The sequence below is a fragment of the Battus philenor genome, unplaced genomic scaffold (assembly GCF_028537555.1).
Source record: "Battus philenor isolate CCGP_79_NKW_IND1 unplaced genomic scaffold, ilBatPhil1.0.hap1 SCAF_27, whole genome shotgun sequence".
Taxonomy (NCBI): domain Eukaryota; kingdom Metazoa; phylum Arthropoda; class Insecta; order Lepidoptera; family Papilionidae; genus Battus; species Battus philenor.
The window spans coordinates 9,316,834-9,335,642 of NW_027181690.1; positions in this window are offsets into that span (position 1 = coordinate 9,316,834).

Sequence of the window (18,809 nt, forward strand, 5' to 3'; positions counted from 1 at the left end):
AATCAAGGTGGATTTTTGTGTTGAAAATCTTCAAAGTACTTCATAACATTACGAATAGAGTGGTTATGGAATATGAGTTATATTTTTGGCAAAAAAAGTTTGAGCTGACCCAAATGATATTCCAACACTATCAGCGAGGACTATAATTGACTCTATTTCACCTGAATTTTTGATTACAGAAATGTGTAAATGATGTTCACTATTAGAAGACTTAAGACGATTCGTTATTTTTTTTGAATTAAAATAAATGTTTCCTAGAAATAACATACATGGCTAAACAAAGTTTGCGGGATCAGCTAGTATTAATATGAGAATCTATTAATTAGTTATCGTGTCCTCCCCTAGGGGGATTGATGACATAGTTAGAAGGTCGAGGGAAGTAGCTTGATGCGAGCAGCACAAGATAGGTCATTGTGAAGATCTTTTGGGCAGTGGGCGGCTGAAAAGAAGAAAAATGAGCCACGCATAACCAACAGCAATATCGGAACCGGAAGACTGAACCACTATAATTTCATTTGAATAGCGAATGTACCTACTACACCGAAACATATATCAAAAATTCATCAAAATTTAGATTAAGAAACACAAAAGATAAAAACGTTTTAATATCATCTTGGTTATTTGCCAAAAATTTTATGCGGTACTGTCTTTTACATTGTATTTTATACAAGCCTTTTTGTTTTAAAATTTCGCATCGGTCGTTTTGTTTGGAATGACATGAGAAGTAATTACATAACGGCTTCCAAGTTACAGTAGAGAAAAGTTATTTTTATTATTATACACGGGCTTTAGATTTCGATCTCACTTGATGTTAAGTAATTTTTATTGGATAGTAAAACAATATTAATATCAGTCTATTTACTATTTTCTTAAAGTCATCGCGTCTTTTTTGTTTTTTACAAAGATTAAAAAAATCGACGTCTCATAAAACGTATTAAAAATGTTTGTGAAAATATTTATGTATATATATATATACACACACACACACACACACATACACACACACACACACACATACACACACACATATATATATTTATATATATATACATTTATTCATAGATAATCATATGCTCACTGCAAGACATAGGTGGCTTCAAAAGATAACCACAGAAACCGATCTTGTAATGTTCAGATTCATCGACTTCTCGCAACCTAGACTATGTCGTCGATTTACACAGAGGCAGACTTCTCTACGCCGAGTTTACAGGCTTGTGGTCGCCACTTTGAGAACCTTTTGGAGCCCACAGCCGCCGGCACCAGAGCTTACAATACCAGGATTCCGAGATCCCGAACACTGGAATCCACCGAACGATTTTCATCTGTTATTAAAAACCGGTATTTGTTTAAAAATACCGGTATTTTGGTACTACATTAGTTAGAAGTAGAATCATTTTTGAATTGAAAAAAAAAAACCAACAGATTGTTAAATGTAAAAAGTGCGCGAAAGAAATAAAGTGTACAGGAGGATCATAATCGTTCTAAGTCAATAAATAAAGTGATAACTCTAAATTAAATTTTATTTAATTGTTCTTTCTATTAACAGTGATGCGAAAGTTATTTATAAAATTTTCAGAGCAAAAAATTGAGTATAAAAATATATCTAAAAACGAAATCACTGAAGTACATATATCATTCTTAAAAGGTTAATGTATTGTACTAAAGTTTTGACGTATGACATGGAATATAATATTAGCTCCAAAGGGTTGACTTTTTTCACGCAAGATCTTATCTTCACCCTTTTCTTAATGTTAAATATACACTACCATTGCCTTGTTAACTTCGTACATTTTGTTATATAAATATACCCAAGGTTATCGTTTTTTGCTTTCACGCAAACGTGTTAAGCCCTTAAAAAACTTTTGACAATCAGAGAAGATTAAAAATAAAATAAACGTCATGTTGATTATATTTTTATTAAATTTGAAAGAAATTCAAGAATAATTTGAAAATTTGTCATAAAAAATCATGGCGCGAAACATTTCCGTAATAGATCTATATTTATGACACTATGTTATCATAATGATGGTAAATAATTTTAATGAAATATTTAAATTTAGAACAAACATGATTTGCTTTTAAATTATAGAATTTTCAAAATTAACTATTACGTTTCGTATTCACGATAAATAGCTTTGTATACTATAAAGATAGATCAGAATTAAAATAATGCTGATATTATTTTTAGCAAAAAGTCGTAAAATTTTATTTAAATGTTTAGACAATTTGTTAGTTTTTGAACGCAACTTTATTGGTGTTGGTTAGATACGTGGATAATATTCTCATATGCTGGACAGGTACGAGGCAACCTGGACATTTTTTAAGTAATTTAAATACATTAACTTTCTTGGTATTGAACATTGTCAGCATGTTTTTGAGGTATATAGAAAACCAACTCACACCGATCGGTATATACCATCCTCTTCCTGTCATTCATACATAAATAGATGAATGACATGCCCACTAAATGCAGAAGCCTAATAAAGAACTTAATATTATTTATTCAGTTGCGGTTGCAAATGGTTACGAGCGGCAAATGGTGGATGGTCCAATTAAGAAGAAGGTAAACCAACAGGTGAGCGGTCTTTTGTACCCATCGCCACCAGAGCGCGTTGTCCATAACTATAGATCTAGTTTATAATATTTAGGTCCAATATCTGAAAAAGTATCTAATACATTAAGACAAAAACGTTTATGTGGCGTTCAGAGTTCTTTTGTTAGTTAACAACACTATTCGCCGTGCGGTTTGCAATGGCAAAGAGAAAACCGAGGTTGGCAAGAGATCGGGTGTCTATAGATTGAAATGTGGTGAGTGTGATGGGGTATACGTGGGTCAAACTGGTCGTAGTTTTAACATCCGTTATAAAGAACTTATTTCCGCGTATAGGAATTATCGTCCTAAAATATCTCATTTCATTAAACACTTATTAGAATCGGGATATAGTTTACCAGACGATCATTCCTATCACGTATTACATACCTGTAACAAGGGATTACAGGTGAACGTGTTAAACGATAACGAACGATTAGAAATAATAAGAAACAGTGGTATTGGAACTATATTTAAAGAGCAGGTGAATGTTTTCTTCTCTCCATTATTACGAATTTACCAACATACTCACTCGAATCACTCATCTACTACGTAAAATGACATATAACTTACGCGTACGCTAAACAAAAAATAATTCACTCACATGATCGGTCACGTGATTTTGAGTGGTAGTGGGTGGGAGCGTTTGGAGTGTCGGAAGTGTCTTTGGACTTCCCCGCCTCCCTTAGTAGCTGACGCAGACCATTGTTTCTAACTGTTAGAGAACGTCTAAGGTCGTTCCTGAGAAACCGGCAATGAACGCACGTTCAGTTTGTTAACGGTGGTAGACTGCGCTGCTCCCGTCGCTTCAGTCCGGACGGCTCGGATTGACTCGTCACTGCCCCCCCCCCAACGGCTCCCCCCTAGGGCTGTTAGGCGCGCGTTACGGACGCCGGGTGACTCTGCTTCCGTACGACCGTTTAGGGTTCAGTCTTCGCCGAGCTTAGCTAGATTTACTGACGCGTTGTGAAGCTCAGTAGCGCGGGTTTACTTTCCACCGGACACCGCTGTTCGGTACAGGGGTGCCCAGAGTGGTCACTCATCACCCTAGGTCACCCTAGGTCAGTTCATTTAGACCCCCGCGAACCCTCGCTCTCAATCGTTCCGTGCTAGTAGTGTCCTCCCTCCCTGTCATTCGGCAGGGATGTGCTGATTAGTCCGACCTTACCCTCACCACTCCACCCAAAAATGGCGCAATCCTGGCGTCACTACACGGGTCCTCCCATCAGCGAGGATCCGGTCATCACTTTTGGCCCGAAATGTGGCCATAAAATACCTGGACGAGTACAAAGCAGATGCCAAGGACCGTCTCACCCGCTTCCCGAGTGATCCTACAGTCACCAGACACCGCCGTCCGCTATGAAGAGCGAAAATCCCTCCCCATCGAGGACCCACACCTTTGCTGACAAATGAGCAATATATTTACCCGTTTAACCATATAACTTGATAGACTTATAAAACATATACAAAATATCTAATAGAATCAGATGTTACCTTGCTGAAGTCCATCCTAAGAAAGAGAATAATATATAGCTACTTCCGCTATGCAGCAGTAGTCGTGCAACAAAGTGCACCGCTCGCCAAGCCGCTGATAAATGCTTCTGCGGCAAACAATGCGAATTACACAACTGCCACCGTAAAATCACTCAACACGTGTTTCACCCCTCCACGGGGCATCTTTAGGAGTTATGTTACACCGATTAATGCCACACACAGAGTCTGACCCGTATAAAACTTTTTTTGCATAACTTTCTCAATGGCCAGACTTAGACAAAATCGTAGCCGGTTACAAATATTATAATGTTTTTACTGTTTCAAAATTAAGGTCCCTCCGGAAGAGAGAAGGAACATGCCATATTTTCAATCCAAGTTACGCAAGTTTTCTTTTAAAATTTTTCTTATACTCTATAATTTTCGCAGAGAAGATTTTTTATTACAATCATAAAACTGTAGTCTGTTGGGAATCGAAGTCGCAACCCGCTATAAGTCACGGACATTTATCACTGAGCTACCTAAATTTCAACTAAGAACCTTGAACTGTGTTGTTCTAATATTTTTATGGGTGTGCTGGTATCTGCGTTCATCGCATCTAGACATCTGTTTTTATTTGTTTTTTATTTATGTATATATGATAAATTTGTGTGTTTCAGTGCATGTAGGCAAAACGCATATTTAGCACATATTCAACGTATAGTTTAGAAAGCATTTGAGTATTTTTCAATCAATAAGTAGGAACCTGTATGACGTCATCGACGTACCATTTCCCTGGCAGAGGTTTTGTGTAAGAAGGATAACACAGTCAGAAGTACCTTTATAAATATGAATGAAGCAATTACGTAAGAGAGTTGCGAACAACACAGTTCGAATCTTTATCTAGCAACGGACGCCCACACGTAAATATTTCTGCCAAAAGAGGAGGTCGCTCCTCCCTCCCGTTCATTCATTATCTTTATTTTTACGAATAGTTTAAATAACGTGTACTTTAATAAGAAAAAATCTTATATATCATCTCAAAATTGTGACGCGAAGATAAATTAAAGTTTTTTGTTTTTATTTAAATAACTTTACTTATTAAAACATGCACGTTTATTTCTATTTGCAACAATACACAATAAAAAACAGATACAGTATGATAAAAATAACAAAAAGCTAAAGTTGTTTATAAGGCTTATTGTTTTTTATTGTCTCTTGTTAATCCTCTGATATCGTTTAAGGTGTTTTCATTTGGGAACTGTTTGTAGTGTTATATAATCATCACTATAGACTTCAATATATTCTATAGTAAAAAGTTGATCTTTGAGCGGTGTGTAAGTAAGCTTTCAACTTTAACTTTAACCAAGTTTTCAACTTTAACCAAGCACAAATATACGACATATTAGAGTGACCGGAAAGTATTGTCGTTTCTGTCGACATATTTTACAGAAAAAATTGATTGGTATCGCTCCGGTATTGAAAGCTTGTATTAAATATATTATTGATTAGTAATAAAAACTTGTTAAAAATGTAGTCGTGTGATTTTAACTTAATAAAGCGATATTACTATCCGGTCCCGATATTTATATCTATATATCTATCTACCTATATATATATATATCGTCGTTGTGCAAGGCATAGACTTCCCCCGAAGATATCTATGGGCGCTTATACCATAATCGCCACGCTAAGAATGTGGGTTAACGATGTGTGATATTATGATACGAAGAGGATGCAGCTGACAATCCTCTGGAAACTTGTTTGTGAGCAATCCCATATAATTATTGCATAAAGTGTAATTTATATAAGATTGTATCTCGGGAATCGACCCCGTGATCTATTGCAAATTTCAGTTCTCTACTGCTCGGCTGCCACTACTCAATATTTTAATATTTATGATGTATTTTTATTTTAAATATTAAAATATTTCTTGGCTTTCTTTAGTACATACTGCTATATACAGCATAGCTCATTATTAATATATAGCATTAGCCGCTATTAAGGTAAGCTTGTGGAATGAACCATAGTAATTTTACCCAAAGGTATAATATAGCATTATGGTTTTACGTTATTTGACCTTCAGTTTCCTACTCGATACATATCAATCGGAACAATAAATATAATGGTGGAATTAAAAAAAAAAACATACGCTTACATATTTTGTATTTATTATAATTGGAAAAAGAATTATTTTATGAAAATTTTTAATTTAACATGTATGTATTAAAAATTAAATGTATTTTTTATTATTGATAAACTACAGATATCAGATAATATTAGCAGTTACATGTTTTGATCTGTTAAAAATGTTTAACTTGATCTGCTATATTTTAACTTTCGACCTGCTATTTTTTATCCGTGAGTATAACTCAATAAGCTATTTGTAATCAATGCTAATTAGCTTAATTCACGTAAAATATTAAACATATAAATATTTATAGTTATTATTTTAATGAAATTATATTTAAACGCCATAATTTAAAGTAATAAAGAAAAATTAATGACAAATAATAAATACGAAGTCATTACTTTTAAATTTCGTTTTCTAAATTTTAAGAAATCATTTATGTCATATGCGCAAGATCAAATTCTACAAGATAACCTTTACCTTCCTTTTATTAGTTTTATATCTAAAGTATAAGAGCATTCAAGATGTTTTAGTTGATTGAAATGTCTGGAACGTGGTTTATAGGCTTATTTAAATGGTTACGTAATAACATTAGTATACATAAAAAATTGCCAAATTTATTTTAAAAAGAGCAACTGTTATTTCTGACAGGCTCTTCGCAGCAGATCAGCATTCGGAGCCGGTAGCAGCTTACTACTTACAATGTTAAATAAATACATTTAAAAAACTTTTAAGTTAAACGGTTTTTTGATACCCATGGTGGTTGTGGAAAAATATGTACCTAGTCCGCCATATTGGAACGGCGTCCATCTTGAATTTTAAATTTTGACATAATCATCGTGTTTTACTAGTGTAGCCCTTCAATTTGATACCCATATTGAGGCGGTTAAGGAAAAATACGTAATCCGCCATTTTGTATCGGCGGCCATCTTAGATTTATAATGTAATAGATTTTATTATATTGTATTGTCATCTAAATTAAATGTGTGTACTAAATTTCAGATCAATCTGACAACGGAAACGTGCTTAATTTTCAATTTCTAATTTTGATCCAAATAAATTCCGTACGGGTCGAACTAAATAAAACCGTTTAAAAAGTCTATAATTCAAAAGCGCACGTAAATGCTTATTTAAATAAAAATAATTTGATTTTCAATTTTTCCTTCAATATTACTAAGTTCATTGTAGTTTATGAATGCTTGAGTCTTAACCAATTTCCTTTTAATCTCAATTTAGGATTTCTTTCTCAACTAGGTTATTGTTACGTCAGTATTGACTTGTTTTTCTGTTTCGTTCCTAGGCTTAACGTTTAATAAAAAACAAGTAAATATTTATGTACGTCAGAATTCTAAAAATTGTTTTTTTTTTACTAACAATTCATTTTTAATTTACTTCTTTTCTACTACTGCTTTGTTAGGCTGTCGTTCAATTGCGGTCTCATTGTAGAATGGTTAAAGATTGATATTTATTAACTTCTAGAAAAATATAGTCTACACACAACATATTTTAGCATCGTCTAAATCAAACGTACAAAAAACAATATTAATAGTGTCACACGAGTGAGTTTAACGAATTAAAATACACATACGATAATCTGATGTATTTGTTATATATTGTAATGATTTAACAACATACACAAACGAAACAATGATGACTTTAAATTAATAAATAAGTAATGTTAGCGGTTCGTGTGGTCAAATTGGACTGGCAACCGAGCAGGTACAGAGCTTTCTTTATACTCCTCTCCGCCATACGTGTGTCTCTTAAAAAAAGAGTGCCATATCATATAACTTAGATATAATTAAATTATTATAATAGGCAGCGTGGTAGAGTCTCTAGGTGAAGTGATGGCATATTAAAGATTGCCAAAGTCGTATAGGACATTGAAACACCGGTTATAGTGGCGTTGTTTGAAAAAGGCATATGCCTTGCATATAGCGTCTATCGTCTGACATGGTGATTAACCCTTTCGTTATCAGCGCCGTAGTTAGCCGGCGTCCACTGGACGACCCGTGTGTACCAGCGCTGGATTTAGTCGGTGTCAAACCTGTAATGATGATTAATGTGTAGATCCCTGTTTTAAGATTTATTACAACCAAATAAATTACTAATAATTATCCTGACTTCTATTTCTAATCAATATACCAGTAATATCTTTCAATATGTAGCACAAATGAGAAAATTCAAACATCAGCTTACCGCCATGCAATGTGCACACTTCGCGGCGCATATGCCCGGTTCAGTAGCGTAACATCGGCGGAACGGACTTCGGTAAGAAAAGGATTAAGTTTCAAGAATGAAGTAAAAAAAAATCGCTCATCTTGTAACTTGGACCAAACGCAAACGAGCCCATTGCGAGGTAAACAAGATCGTAAACACGGCGTCGCGTCAGGTCGCGGCGGCCGGGCGCCGGGAGTCCCCGTCACATAATCCGGTCCCCACGGGGTCAGTTCGACCCTGTATACTTTATCAAAGCACTAATGTTACTTGCGTAGGTAATATAATTACTTTCTCCGGACAACAAGTTCTTAACATATACATGGAAAAAATGAAATTGATATCTATTTTTTTTGTCGTACATGCAACGCTTGAACATGTAGACGATTATATATACCTGAATACACCATCGACTTACGTAAGTCAAATTTCGAGAAAGAGATCACTTACTGAATTTTCGGATGGGCAGCGTTAGAGGAACTCTGAAAATGTATTATCCTCCGTCAAACGTTGCCCAAATCATTGTATTGTCTGAAAAAGAAGATCTTTAACCCTTAATAACCTAGAGTTTCAATTTTGATACCAATCTTTTAAACCGCATGTTCACATTACTATTATTTTTTTTATAGGTTGGCTGTACGTATTTTACTGTTGTATAACATTCTTTCCAACGAAATTAAAAAAAAATCTATTTTTCCCTTCATCTAAACCCTCAAGCAAACAAAGTAATATGTTATTAAAAAAATCACTTTCGTAAATCGGACTACTAAGGGTTAACTAGTGTATGTAGCCGGTAATAACGCCTGGATTCGAGACATAGTCGCTTACGATGGACCTTATAAAAAGATTCAAGATCACCCAGAGAGCAATGGAGAGGGTTATGCTCGGATCGAATCAGTAATGAGAAGATCCGCAGAAGCATTTAGGTTACCATTGTAGCTCCAAAAACTTCTCGTCTCAAGTGACAGTGGGCGGGGCATATCGTACATCACCACGAGTGCTTAGACGCATTTTGAGGGGACTACCTAATAAGGCACAAAATAGACTGATGAAGTAGTCAAAGCCGCTCGATCCGAGCAGACCGATAAGACCGGTTATCATGGCGGTCTTTGGAAGAGACCTATTCTTTGTAGTGGGAGTGATGTCATAATGACGGTCATTAGCCTTTTATATAAAAATTCTAGATAATTTGTTCAAATTTTATTTACATTCAGCTATGATGTATATGTATGTATGTGTTATTTTATTTGAAAAACCATACCTGGCCGACCAAAGATAGATTCATATTTGACATCAAAAATCCCGGTTTGAAAACGCTCGAAAAAAACGTGCTCTCTTGTATCTTTTACAAGACAATTTCATTCGAAATTATTGGATATACACAATTTAAAGCTCATTGGAATATTTCGGCTTGCTGTGACTCGTAATTATTACTGTCTGTTCTGCAGAATGCGCTGGATTATTGATCCCTTTTTAGTAATGTTTTTATTTTGTTTTATTATTGTTTGTCTTTGATTCAGAAAATGTTCTTAGTGATATAGTTTTACAGGATCAATTGTAATTTTATTTTTCTAAGTTTGTGAATTCTTACCGCTTTTTGTTTCTGTTTATCTCCAATAAAATAAAAATAAAACTAACTCTATGCTACACTTAGTGAAACTGCATTACCATAAACGTGACTAAAATTTTAGCGCTTGCCTTATATTATTTCTTGTTTTAACTTTAAAACGTGGTAAAATCTTCATTAAATTCTTTAATTGTTTTTAATCGACAAAAAAATTACAAACTAGTCTCTTTTTTAAAAACTAATCAGTTTAATGTCAATAAAACCAGCCGGATATAAATAGTGCAACCAAAAAGATTTTGTTACAACTACATACATAACATTCATTAAAAAAGGAAAACGATTTTTCTCCAACCTAATATTAATTGTGCTAACATAATATATATTCATTTATATATATTAATACTATTATCAGGTTTTGCAAGGCACAAAGGCTTAGATGGGCATTTGGATAGAAAAACCACACCAGGGCTGTTAATACCATCTCCAAATGGATCCCGTAATAAAGAACAGCCAGGGAGAGGTGGCTTGAATATGTAGAGAAAGATCTCTGGAGTATCGGAAGGAAAACATCTTGGCAAACTACTTATATACATTTGTATATTTATATTTGTATGACCAATTAACTTTCTTATAATACTTGGTTACCTGGCCACTACATATACTTGCATTATTTTACGTTGACTAGTAGGGAATATCTACAGCATGGATGCACAGACCGCGGCCCGCCGGTCGAATACTGGTGGCCCGCCGACAGCAAAAATAATACTCTCGTACATTCGAAAAATATTGAATTCTATTCCAGAATAAAACCAAAAAAAATTGATTATCTTGCCATCAGTTCATGATTTGCCCGAGTAGCCCCTAGTCTTAATAAGTCTGTGAAATCATGGTCTAAAGGGATTGAGTTCATAAATAAGACATCTTGGTGAAGCACGGCGATGGATAGAGCGAGATGGAAGCGAGCGAGCGAGATCGTGAAAGAGGCAAAGACTCAAAGAGCTATGGCGCCACAGGAAGAAGAAAAATAAAAATATATTACGATTTTGTTTTCAATTATAAATAGTAATATACTTATAAATAACTATTTATATGACCTATAAGACATGTAAGTGTGTGGACATGTTGTAAATTTTTTTGATATTGACAGGCAGTCGATAAAGCGTCGATTATTCATTTCCATTGTTAGTCTAGCATCCGTAGCAGTGAGTAATGAAAGTTTTGTTCGAAAAGACAATGCGGGAGAGACATCTATCATCTGCTTCATACAACAAACTACTACAAAACGTACGAGCAATTTAATACCTATATTTAGGTAAATTTCTAAATTTGATATTTTTGAGGAATCAAATTTTGACGAATGTCCTATTCTATCATTAAAGAAATAAGGCATTATTAGTTTTTTTCTTTTTGCACGCCTTTTCACCTCTATCCTGAAGATAGACGCTTTATATATATATAATTATATACATATATTTTGGTTTCATTTTTGTTTACTTTATTACTTATTCTATTTATTATCTTAGTCTAATCTAGTCTACTCTGTCTTATTAGTTAGTATTTATGCCATGTATCTTTATTTTTACATCGTCCTCCTATTTGTATACTTCAAATACTATTCATTTAGTACATTTTGATTAGTAATTTTTTTTATATTATGATAATTATATTATAATAAATCCTACCCAGGTCTAGGCGTACATATATAAAAACAGTTCTCAACGTATCTTAGACTTTACTTTTCTTAGTTTCAAATCTGAAACAAAAAGTAAATTATTATATGAATTTTTTTATAGAATTCCAAAAGTTAAGTTGAGTTGATCGAAATGAGTGGAACAAGGTTCGTTTAGTCATTTAAATTGTTCATTATATACGTACATATCAAAAATTGTTAAATTTCATTTAAAAGAGCCGCTTCAGTTCAAGACTTTCTCGCCGGCTTTTTCCAATAGATACATTCCGAACCAATAGTTGTTTACTATTTACATGTATATGCCTACTTCACTAAAGATTTTAATAAATTAATTTATAATTTTTAAATTAACACCGCGCAGGAATGATGTATTATGACCATAGTGGACATCATTGCAGAGCGTTCTCACGTGAACGCTACATTTTTAAATTAATTTGATTTCTAGATAAGATTATTATATGAGAATAATGGCATTTATTAATATAATTATTTATTTAGGAATATTAATAATGATCACTAGTGCATGCGATGAGAAAAAATCGAGAAGGACCCTAATTTATATAAATTACAACTAGAAGTCTTTTTAATAGGATTCTTCTACAAATTTTTTTTTATAAATGTATGTATTAAGGAACCTATTTATTACTTTGTATACATATATATATATATATATATATATATATATATATATATATATATATATATATATATATATATATATATATATATATATATATATATATATATATATATATATATATATATATATATATATATATAGTTTCAACATAGCAGTAATTGCGTGATAGGTTGAATTTGAATATTATTTTTAAACAAGCTAGTTCTACTAACTATCACTTCAAAGGCATTACAAGGTAGTACATTGTAAAAATACAAAGTTGACAACAAAAGATTTACTAATTTCATCATATATTCTCATATCAGGACAAGTTAGGAATGCTCGTAGCTTTAACTTGAAAGACCCCATTATGGGAGAGTTCAATTTGATTTTAGAATAGATATCTTCTGATTGAATTTAATAGATAAAATCTATCTACTCATGCCATATATATATCACTAATAAATATCGAAAGTGAATAGTATATGAGTGAAGTAGAATTATATTTATATATATTTTATATTAACATCAAACGAGAAATTTTCACAATACATTTAAATGTTTCTTACATTAATTAGGGACGTCGATTAAAGAATCGACATTTAAATAAACCTTAGTATTTTAATTTTGAAACAGAAACACGTCAAGTTTAAGAATTAATTATAATTGAAATTACAAATGTTAATTAAGAGAGTTCAAAAGGATTGCTATCTTCTAATTAAAGAAAGTGCTCGCAATAAAGTGGTTTTCTATCTGTAAGAATTGCGGTCGGTGTTTTAGCTTCCTTTACAACGGGAGACAAATTTTGAAAATGATCAATAAAAGGTACATTACATTATTAAATGTAATATTAATATATATAATATTAACATGTTTGGGATTTGCAAAATGTTGATTTTCATATAACAAATAGACATATTATAGGAAAAAATATTAAAGTTAGCTCTAAAATCTTGTTTATAACTAGTTTTTTTTTCGATAGAATGAATATTCCGAATCTGACTGCCTACTATGTGTAAATACATTAAAAACCTTGTGGACCTTTATATTATGGGGACTAGAGACTAATATGTTTGCCCTGGATAATATATATGTGTATATATATATATATATATATATATATTATGTATATGTATATATTTATACATATATACGCATACACACATATTATGTATTTCGATCGATTCATTAATTAGCATCTATATTTATTATAAACGTGCGTGATAAAAACGCATATGTTTAATTAAAAATGTTGGTTAACACGAAAAAGTAAAATCAATAATATCTTCACTCTATGCAAAATTACAGCTATCATGGCGATTGGTTTAAACGATTTTCTGTTTTGTTTTTTTTTATTACCATCATCATTTCAGCGGTAGGACTTACATTGCTTGACTTAGGTTACTCATATAGGTTTTTTTTTAAATGAGCGTGAGGACGCTTCCCTCATTTGTATTTATGTGATATACAGAGTAGCACAAATATAGCCTAAGTTTTTTTCTTTAATACACTTTATTGTACAAGGAACATAAAGAAATACATGGAGTATTAATAAGTGAATAAAAGTACATTGGGCGGTTATATCGCTCAAGGCAGTTTCTTAGAAATTTCTAGAAATAGAGGAACTAGTAGTTGGTGGTCGACACATTTAAAGATACAAATACATATATACATATATATTTATATATCCTTAGTTAAACTAGTTATTTACTTTCACATACAAAAACATATAAAACACCACATACTATTATGTAAATGTACACTTAAATAAGCATATAATACGTACATGAATTATAACCATAGATATACAATTTAATATAATCAGAGAGAATTTTGTTTAATTCGTACGCAAACAGGTCATGAACCCTGCTTTTATACATACGGTTTGCCGATTCTGTAATTCCGAGAATTTTATTCGAAAGGAGAACGCTCCGGACAGGAAAGGAAAAATGAACAATGAGAAGGACGAAGTAGTAAAATATAATATGACGACTAAAGCCTTGAGAAAAATCCTCTTAAGGTTTGAGTTAAGGATACTTATTTTCATATATTAGATGATTTATTATTAATGTAAAGGCCCTAATACATGCACCATGTATAACTCATTCGCTTCCAATCTTATATGGCACACTATATTCTCAAATATTTAGTTACATAAAAATAAACGTTTTTAAAATTCGGATTACTTCTAATTAAAATTATTAATTGTTTAGTATCTGCACCTGCTAATTTGGTACTGCCAGATTTACATTTATTGCTCTGTGGAATTGCAATTTAAAAAATAAATTAATGTAACCTATTTCAGAGTGTTTGGTTTGTACAGGATGATTTATGATTGGTGATAAAGCATTTTAGTGTTTAAAGAGTTGACAGTTGCTGAAAATAAAAACAAATTGTCTATATATTTCCGGTTCACAATATATCTTGATAATTACATGGTAGAAAAATGGAAGGATTAGATAGTCAAGTAACAAAAATAGGCACTGTAGTATACCCACTGGCCAAAGAGGTGTTAGTTTTTAAACACTATAAGGGGAAGTAATCCACACTAGGGGTAGTATGCAGCTTTAATAAGATACGACGAGCAGCGCCGGCGCATGTACAAACATAAATAAAAAGCTGTACTAGGGACGTGACAATCTCGACACATATCACCGGTAAGCTATAGATAAATTAGGACAAATCGTTAATAGTAATATGTAACTTAAACAGGTACTAGGTAAATAAAGTAAATATGTTTGCAGTATAGTATTGTCAGTGTAGCCTTATTATTAGTTAATAATAATGAGTAAAATAGTACGCTAGCCTACATGCATTAAAGCTTTTACATTTATTATTAATAAACCAGTAAAATAATCAAATACGTATCAACAAATGTGGGACTCTCGTATGAGTACAATGGTATTATCATCTCTATGTAAATACTTTGGACAATTATTTACGGGACTCGAGCAAGCCGAAAGCCCTCATAAGTCAGGTTTTATGGCGTGAAAGTAACAAGTTGCTTGCTTTTACTTAATATTACTTACATTTTTTATAACCCATGTAAAACTAACAAGTAATTAGTTGCAAGAACTGGCTCCAATATTATATATAACTAGCTGATCCCACAAACGTTGTTTTGCAAAAAAAATTAAAGTTTTTAATTAACAAATGTTAGATAAGGGTTGATCGTAGAGGGGTGAAAATTAGGTTTGTATGTATTTTTGTATGCTGTATCATAATAAAATAAAAACCAAAAAAATTGTCTAAAAAATTAAAAATAAAATTTAGGGGTGGACCACCCTTATCACTTAGGGGTATGGAAAATAGATAGTAGCCGATTTTTAGACATACTGAATACGCATGTAAAATTTGGTAAAAATCGGTCAAGTCGTTTCGGAGGAGTTCAAGTTCGAACACCGTGACACGAGAATTTTATATATTAGATATATCTGTATTTGCGCTATGCAGATGGCGATAAAGGTGCGCTCAATCGTTCTTTTTTTACTGGCTAGGAAAATGTATGCCAGGCATAATCGATGTGGTATATTTTACATATATACAGAGAATATTAACAATCGTATACTATTTACAATTTCGAACATAATGTCAACGACTAGCTTAATGAAAATTTTCCGAATTCAAATTCGCGTTCGAATTTTAATTCAAACGCACAATAATTATTAAATACTAAAATTTATTGCGGCCATAATGGCCAGTAACATGAAACATAAGGTATTATATACATATTTAGTATGATACTATCTTCTTCCTATATAAATTAAAATAAATTGAAGAATATATTACTAGGTGCAAAAACACGTAAAAAAATACGAAAATAATCACACGGAAAATAGTTGAAATAATATTTTTTTCCCATAAATACACAGATAATAAAAAAAGAACAAAATGTGTTTAATTTGATCTGTATTTATAACTCTAATTAAAATGTTAACGTAACATATTTTGATTTAACATAACAGTTTAAGGTTATAGGAAGTCGTTGAATGCAAGGAGTGGAATACCGGTCACCGTGTTGATCTTAAGAGCCTATTATATATTATATTATATTATATTATATTACATTATATTATATTATATACGTTGGGCGTCTGTCTGCTGAAATAATGACGATGATAATAATATTTATTTGGAATAGTATTACAAGCTTTAAAAGTTTTACAGTTATGAACAATCAACAACAACAAACATTAATTCAAATATTAGTGATATTGATATATAAACGTGCTCCCTCGTATCTTTTAAAAGACAATTTCATTAGAAATTATTGAATATACACATTACAATTTAAACCTCATTGAAACGTGACGGCTTGCTGTGACTCGTAATTATTAATGTCTGTTCTGCAGAATGCGCTGGATCTTTGATCCCTGTTGGGAGATGTTTTTCTTTGTTTTGTTATTGTTGAACTTTGTTTCATTTAATGTTCTCAGTGAGATAGTTATGCGGTAACAATTGTAATTGATTTTATATTTTAAAGTTTGTACTTTCTTAATGCCTTTTCTTACTGTTTATCTCCAATAAAGTAAATAAATAAGTAAATCATCCTGTATAATAAAATCAGTGTAAAAAGTAGTTAACTTATTTTTATAAGTAAGAAATCTATAAGTATACCATAATCGCCACGCTTGATACGCATATACCGCTGCTGCTCATCTCTAGAAACTTGTTTCTGTGCTGAGAAAATCTTGTATTATTAATGCACAAAGTGTGATTTATATAAGATTGTATCCTGGGAATTGAGCCAGCAACGAAAGATCGTAAGCCGCAGACTTCAACAGCCAGACTACCTTCGCTCAATAAACGGTATATATATATATATATATATATATATATATATATAAAGTGCACTATCATATGTACTAAATTTAAATATGAGACATATATGATGAACACGTATTTTCCTATCACAGTGTTCTAGACCGGAGTTACTGATATTAAACAAAAACTTTAAATTGTGTAGTAATAAATTTATAGTGAATTTGTTTTCGGTAGAGTTAAGAAAGGGATAGATAAAACAGCGAAATCTTTTTAAAACCTGGTGAACTGCTTTGTAAAACTTTTCAAATGTTTTTAAAACTCCTTAAACTCTTGTTCGATGAGCGTAAAAGCCTTAAGGCTAACAGCACTAACTTCTTACGAAAAAAGAGCCTACTTTTTTTTTCTTACCAAAGAAGCCTGTCAAGAACGAACGTTATCTATCCATTTCTGGAAATATGCATTTTGTAAAGATATTAAACCAATTGATCACTATAAAATATATTTTAAATGTTTTTTTTTTAGAAAGATAGGCTTATTACAGTTGACAGTTCGCTTTCCTTCTTGACAGCTGATACTCAATAAATATATATATGTTTTGAACTCGTAAAATCTACATTGCCACGTATTCATATAAATACCATATTTCGTAATACCGTCACGATATTTCATTTTCGTGTCACCTCGTCGACTGCCTTGCCTAAGTGTCATGAATAAAAGATGCCGTTTCATCTCATTATCACTTCCTCAGATACACAAGCGCACCGGAACAGAAATTGGTTAAATTAGATTTATTCTTGCGAAATTTATTATGCATATTTGTATGTTAGACGTTAGTGGGTTGATTTATTAGCTTTATGACCACGACTGAAATGTAACAGTGGCGAATGTGTCCCCACGTAACTTGGGGATTTTTAGATTCTTTACTTTTTAATTTTAATCAGATCAGGTTCTTAAGTACAAGGACTAGCAAGTGAAGCAAGTCCACTCACATGGTAGACAAATGAACTTGTTAAGATCGTTGAAAGACAATGGATGAAGTGAACTTCCATCAGGTCCTATTATAATCCTATTATATATTAGAAATTTACGGAGGAGACCATGTTCAGTGTGGACGTCTTACGGCTGAAATGATGATTTTAACGTATAAATATATATATATTGAGGGAACCGGAAAGTAATATCGCTTTTTTAAGTTAAGTTCACACGACTACATTTTTAACAAGGTTTTATTTCTAATCAACAACCTTTGTTATCAGTAACCTTTTGTAATCTAAATTTTCAATGCCGGTGCGGTAAAAATCAATTACTTTTTCTGTATATTTGTCAACTGAAACGACATTTCTATCCGGTCCCCCTAACATATTTAGACACAAATGTATGTTTTGTATATTTGAATATATATAATTATTCTATGTAATGTAGTTATTTAAAATTAATGTGACAAGACCATGCATACTTCACACTGCAGGCTTATCGTATACCAGATAGCCGCGGCTTGTACGCGATACTGTGCTGATTATACAAGATTTATACAAACAAACACAAAAATAAAACAACACATACACATATTTATACGTGTAAGTCTATGTGCAATAATTATATCATTATTATTATTCTTCAATTATAATAAATATTGTTGCTTTACAAATCTCTAATGCGGCAAAGCCAATCTCGTAGAGTGAATAAGGCTGTAAAACGTTTTAGATTGGTAAGAAGCATTTGACAGTTTTTATAGAAACTTAAAAAAACCGTTTAATGGAA